General features: G+C 30.9%; 1 long non-coding RNA gene across 1 annotated transcript; it reads right to left on the bottom strand.

Moving 5' to 3' along the window:
- Nucleotides 1-484: 484 nt before the first annotated feature.
- On the bottom strand, nt 485-5,180 carry LOC110808462 (uncharacterized). The gene is made up of 2 exons (XR_002538627.2): nt 4,362-5,180; nt 485-721 (listed from the first exon to the last, which is right to left on the bottom strand). It is a non-coding gene; the product is annotated as an uncharacterized LOC110808462 (long non-coding RNA).
- Between the last annotated feature and the right edge of the window lie 1,879 nt (nt 5,181-7,059).

Genomic DNA, 7,059 nt, shown 5'->3' with positions numbered 1-7,059 from the left:
TTTTCCTTCATATTGAAGGATTTTTTACGTAAAATTTTGTGTCTATTTAATTTTGCGGTTATTATCTCCCAATTATTTTTTCTCGATTGTGCATCAATTTTGCTTGAGATTATTGTTATTAGTTCCGACTAATTAATTTGGGATTGAGTTAATTTACACAATCAATTATATCTGTATTCAGGACCCAACAAGTGGTATTAGAGCTTAGTTAACTGGTTTATTGATTAATTTATGGTTTGAGATTGATTATGTGAATTAGGATGGAGGAATTTGCTGATACTATGATAAAATTAATCTTCTTCAAATTATTCAATTTGAAAGTAAAAAATGAAGATCTTCTTTATTATAAGTTTTTATATGATTCGATTAAGTTAGGAACTACTAAGCCAAAGGTAGATGGATAATAGTGTCTACCATTATATAAAAAAAGAAGTGAATGCACAGGTTTTATGGAACAAATTGAAAAATATGTATGAGAGAAAAATTGCTCGAAATAAGACTTTTATCATTAGAAATCTTGTCAATCTAAAGTTGAGAGATGGACCATCACTTGCAGAACACTTGAGTAAATTTTAAGAGTAGGTAAATGAGTTGAACATAATGAAAATGGCTCGAGATGATGAATTGCAGGCATTATTTCTCTTGAGTTCTTTGTCAGATAGTTGGGAAACTTTAGTAGTGTCTTTTAGCAATTCTGCTCCATATGGTATTTTATCTTTACCTGTGGTAATAGATAGTTTGCACAATAAAGAGACTATGAGAAAAGATATGGGTATTTAGACTTCACAGGCACTTGTTATGACGATAGAGAGCATGGGTAGAAGTAAAAGTAGAGGTCCTAAGGGGCGCTATAAATCCAGAGGTAAATCACAGGCAAAAGAAATTTTCAGTTTTTATCATTGCAGCAAAGAGAGATATATGAAAAGAAATTGTAGGATTTGGAAAAAGGAACATAATAGTAAGAAAAATTAGAAAAAGACAGATGATCATAACACTATTGCAATTGTAGCTGATGACAGTGAAGAACTGGTTGTACTTTCATTCATTAAAGATCATAACCACATCACTGATTTTGATATTGAGTGGTTACTGATTCTGCAACATCCTATCATGTTACACACAGAAGAGATGTCTTTACTATATAAAAAGTAGGGGATTTTGATAGAGTGAGGATGGGTAACACCACCTATGCAGACATTGTGCATATTGGTAATATTTGTGTGCAGACAAATTATGATGGCTCATAGTTCCCCAACAAAAAACCATGCTGCTAAACACAACTGAGCTAGAAAATACAACATAAACTTTAAAAATAAAAGCACAACAGAAGCTATTCATCCCTTATACAACTCGTAACATAATTTGCATAATGAGGTTATAAAATTTTGTAGAGTCCACAACTGAACTAAAACTCACTAGATGAAAACAAAAACATGAAACTCCTTATTTAGCTCTATAAACTATCTTCTTCGATTTGATATGAAAATGAGTTGAATTTAAATGGAATTACCAAAACAACAAGCTCAGTAAGTATATATAATAGACTACACCCTAGACATGTGATATACCCACATACAATCAATCAGAAACGTAAAACTTTTCTTTCCCTTTATGTTTAAAAACCATGAAATGCAGAGATATTCCATTTACCATCTCATCTCTCAATGTTCCCCCTAATTCCTTCTATCTAGTCTTTTCCCCACATTATTCTCCTTTAGTAGTTATCTTTCAAAATTCTTCTTTCTAATTATTTTCTCTTTATCCCCAGAATTTCTTTCTTTTCTTAATTTCCTAATTATAACCACTCATATCGCACATTATTATCACATTTTATATGGTACCAAAACCATACTCATCCATCAGTTCCCTCTAATCCATATATATCCCACAAATTCATATATCGGACTTTCTTGCTAATATTTGGTCAAATCAAGACATCCGTAATCCCTCAGCGGGTATCCCCGATTCTCAATTTTTTCCAACACAATCATCAAATTGAAGTTATTAAAGTGTTAGAGTTTTCTTTGAGATGGAATGGGTGAATTCATTATCCAATTGGTACCATTATGGGACAGGATTCCCACTATCACAAGGGGATGCACACACAGTGGTCCCAGCAGTCCGTCGCCAGGTGACCTAGAATATAACACATACCCCAACCACGTCTAGAAGGGTTTTCATCTACCAAAGGATAAGGTTCACCACACAGTTAAATTTTAGCCATACCAATCTTAAATTGGTTAACTCTAAATTTTCGTTTCTTCTAAGTTTTTGTTTTGTTTTCCTTTTCTTCCTATTCTAATTAAGATTGATATTTTTATTTTTCTAACAGACTAATTATATTTCCTAGAGACTTTATACACTCTCTTAGTTAACCTTACTCTATATCTCACACTATTCTATTTCCTCTAGTTTGTTTCTTTTCCATCCTTATAGAACTCCCTAACTCCCCTTAATCAGACACTTTCCTGTTTACTGTAATTTATTTAGTTATCATTTTATTTATGATCTATGTTTTAATGCTTTTATTATTTTTAGTTTTAGTTTTATTTGTTTTATTTAGAATTCCTAATTTTATTTAAGAATGTGTATTTCTTTTTATTGATCTTATTTTATTTGTGAGAGTTATTTTATGTGTTCATGATCTTATTGATGAATATGAACTATTATTAAGATTTTACTCAAACTACTCAACTCATCATACTATTAACCATCAACCATCAACCATCGTACAATATTTAAAACATGCAATCTTCATTCAACAATCAAGCAACAAGTAAATGACAAATTAAAACATTCAGTTTCACTATTTTCTAATTTCTTCCACTTACTTGATTATCAATCCCGATTCCTTAATTTTATAAACCTTACTCAAAACTTAATTAGGTTTTTTCTTGAAAGCATTTTTGAAAACAATCAAATGTAGCTTCGGGATAGCTATTAGATATACTTATAGACTTGGACTGAAAAGGGTTCTGATTTGAACTCCAAAAATAATCCCAAATTTGCAGAAAACCTACACAGCAACTAAGCCTTCTCGGGTTAGCAATGAACCCGAGAGTTTCATGCAATCATGTTGCATGACCATCTCGTTTCTACAACTATTTTAGTTACTAAAATGATCATTCAATTTAATTTTTTTTTGTTTTGCATATTTGATTAATTACATAATTTCTCAAACATTACATCCTCCTTATTTTCTATTAATTTTACACTCAAATCTTTTTATTTAATTTACTCATAATCTTAATTCTTTTGATCAAATAGTTTATGATCATTTTTGAAGTACTACTCCTACTTACTTTTTTTTCTTTAGTTCATTTTATCTATTATCTACTCAATTCTAAAAGTCATTTTACAGATTATTTCTTTGCTATTACTTCATAATTATTTTATTATAATATCTACTCCATTCAAAATTAAATAACTTGTTTATATATTTATTAAATAAAAATTATTTCCAAAATTTATGCATTCTGATATTTTAAACTACCTTTTCCTCATTATTATAAATTATAACTAAATTAATCTGCACACTAACTACTTATCCAATCAAATTAAATTTCCATTAATTACTTATTCAATCAATTTTAATTCTTATTAATTATTTATTCACTCAAATCCAATTCCCATTAATTAGGTATTCAATGAAATTTAATTATCAAAACTATCAACATTAATTAAATTTCCCATTTCAATTTTAATTAATTTATTCCTCTCCCATATACACATATATACATATGATTATATATACTTATATATATCCACCATATTTTAAAATTTTTGTACTTATAGTATATTATATAATGTTTATATTATCTACATTATTATTTGCAGATACATATATATATTATAAAAATCTAATATAAAATTATACATGCACACATATACACCAACATGCATGTATATATGTATGTATACATACTGTACTTACATATAATACTCACACACATTTGTATAACTACATATACTCATATATATAATCATATGAGCTATATATATCTACATAAATGGGATTATTTGTAAATTTTACAGGATTATTTGTAAATTTTACAGGATTTTTTCCTCTTTCGTTTAACATTTGATTTCCTCATTATTTAATCACCCTATTTCACTAAACTATTTTACAAGATCCTTGAAGAAGTTTGAAACAAATCTACATACACCAAAGACTTGAGAACACTTAAGTGTTTAACATATCTATGTTTACATCGAAATTCTAAGCCAAATTAATTTTTTGGATCTAATTTGCACCCCCAAACTAGCTCTCAAAATATGATTCGCAGAAATAAAATAAATTACTAAGGTGTTAAACATTTGAGAAAATGAAAATCATGAATTAAGAACTATAGTGTTCTTACCCAGGCGCGGACCAAATATGCCCCGAGTTCATGGTAGTGAAGTCTCAGATTTCTCCATAGCGAAAAGGAGGAGCTCTAACCATGAAAGTCATTCGAAGGACTGATGGAGCTCTCGGGTTTTACATTTCTAACTAAAATGAAAGAATACACATACACTTAGGAAAACAAAAGAGAAACAATGAAATAAGGAAGAGAAACACGCTTATTGGAGCTAGTTTTGCTCTCCAACATGACAATGGAACCTTGCCCCGCCACCCTCTTCCTTTCTCCAACATCCCACTCTCTGCCACACCCTTCTCTTATGGCAGCTAGGGTTAGGAGTCATAAGAAGAGGACCCATAAATACCCACCCCAAAATAATTTCTAGCCATGGGATTAGATCAAATCTAGCCACATATGGACCCTCCAATCGACTTTCATTAAGGGCAAATAAGTCACTTCCTTTCCTTAAAAGATCTACACCATTGATTCAAATTTTTACTCATCAAAGCCGTTGAAAATCATGACTGTTGGATTGCACTCAAGATGACTTATGGTTGTTGCTTTATAGATCGTATGCAGACCGTGTGATCAATCAACACATGCCTCAATCTTCTAATCAGCATCTTGTTTGTCAGCCGCATGATCATAATCATCATCCTCTATGCATCTAGGAGCTGTTAGATTGCATCCAAAGGTAGGAAGGATCCTCAACCATTCGATTTTCACTAAAACATGCAGGTCGTTCGATCATCCAACACGCGAGTCTCCAGCGTGTTGAATCCGCATGGAATATCATTGTGACATGGCCACCACGGGCGCGACCAAATAGGTTGCATTACCAAATCAACAAATGATATGGCCCGTTTATAAAAAATTGCATAGTGACCCCTAGTCACTATATATATTTTTATTAGGTCCATTTTAATTATAAAATGGCCATAACTTGGACTTTTACTTCAAAAATATCCTAAATTATTTATGTTATTTATTATTCTTATTTTTCATGATTTTTAAATTTTTAAATAATTATTTTAAGGTCCTAGAAATTTATATTTAACTCATTTTTGTCCTTTTTAATTATAAAAGACCCCAAAAACTTTAGTTTTTATTCGTTTAAGTCCCTAAACCTTAATTTATCTAAATTTGAGTATAATTTAATTTATAAACTCCATTTTTGCAAATTTATTTAATTTGTGGGTGTTACAAACTCCCCCTCTAAGAAATTTAGTCTAAATTTTAATTTGCAAAAACCTAGAAACACCTATCCATGAACTTTATTGGCATACTCGTCAAAAAATTGGAGTGGTTATAATGTGTTGTTTAAGGAATACGTTTTAGGTTGTGATATCCTATTTTCTAATTCTTACATGTAAAGGTATGTTTGTTTCAGGGTGTCTTCAATACGTAATTGTTTTTATATTTCCCTAGTGTCACATTAATATGTCTGTTACTAGCATATGTCCTTCAAGGATTTTGTTTATGGTTGTGTTTCTTTGTTTCAGATATTAGGTTTAATAGTGTTGTATTCACATTTTCTCGAAAATAGTTATTCTAGTTAAAGAACTATTATCTTAGCTATGACCATATTAATCCTTAGGTTTTTGGGGAATAATTTAATTCATTGGTTTTGTTTTAACTTCTAACAGTTAAAGCATGACTGGCTAAAATGGGCTTAAAGAGTTGCATTATTAATGGTGATTAGGAATTCTTTTGATAGCAGATTCATTCATTAATGTTGTTACAAATTGTTACATTTAATTCTAGTTCTTGCAGGTACGCTTCATGTTCCCAAGAATTTTGAGTGACTGTGCTTAAGTATGGTCTTAAGATAAGAGTCACTGGCTTATCACACCATCAATTTTATCTTTTTAGTTTGAAGAGAGAAATCATTCAAGTGTGGTGATTAGGGTTCATCACGCTTCCACTGTGCTACTATGATAACATAAACTTGGGAGGTTTGACAGTTCACTAAGGTCTTACTTTTTGAACATGGAATTTTATTTAGGAATGACAGAGACTCTTGAAAAGGAATATGTTAGTTATTGTTGCTTATTATAGCTACCAGAATGGTTTGCTATCTCTTAAGTATACGGTTATTCAATTTCTTAGGATTTTGCGTTATTATTGTAGTTTTATGTAGAACTAAGACAAGAATTTTAGAACAATGAAGTCATTTGTTTTTCCTAAAGGCACTTGAAAGAGAATTATTAGAAAAATTTGGATGGCTATTTGGTTCATAGAAGGTTCAAGGATTATGCGTCTTTAAGCGAAGTTGGAAAAAGAACCCTTGAATAGTGAGGGTATTTGTTTTTTCCTAAAGGGACGCAAGGAGATTTCTTAAAAAAATTAAAATTATTATTTGGCTTCCATATGGCTTCAGGTTTACTATCTAGAGTGCACCTACTTGGGGGTTGTCTCTCGTTCTGGGAATTTCTCCCTATTGAGAAACTTTCCCACTCGATAGAGTTTAGTTTTTAATTCAAGAATTTTTTTTTTCCGCTTGGAAGATTTTCTCCCGTTTGGGAGAATTCCTCCCACATGGGAAACTTTTCCCACTAGAGGAATTTTTTTTTCCACTAGGGAAAAATTCCATTACCATGGAGCAATTCCAATATGGGAAATTTCTCACAAGAGAGATTTCCCACAACAATGGGGAATTTTCTCCAACTATGAAATGTTCTCCCCCACCTTCAAAAATTTCTTATGGAAACCTAGC

This window comes from Carica papaya, chromosome 5 (assembly GCF_054855325.1).
Source record: "Carica papaya isolate Zhongbai chromosome 5, ASM5485532v1, whole genome shotgun sequence".
NCBI classification, from domain to species: Eukaryota; Viridiplantae; Streptophyta; class Magnoliopsida; order Brassicales; family Caricaceae; genus Carica; species Carica papaya.
The sequence above is the reverse complement of the archived record's forward strand: the minus strand, read 5'-3'. Positions and strand labels throughout refer to the sequence as shown.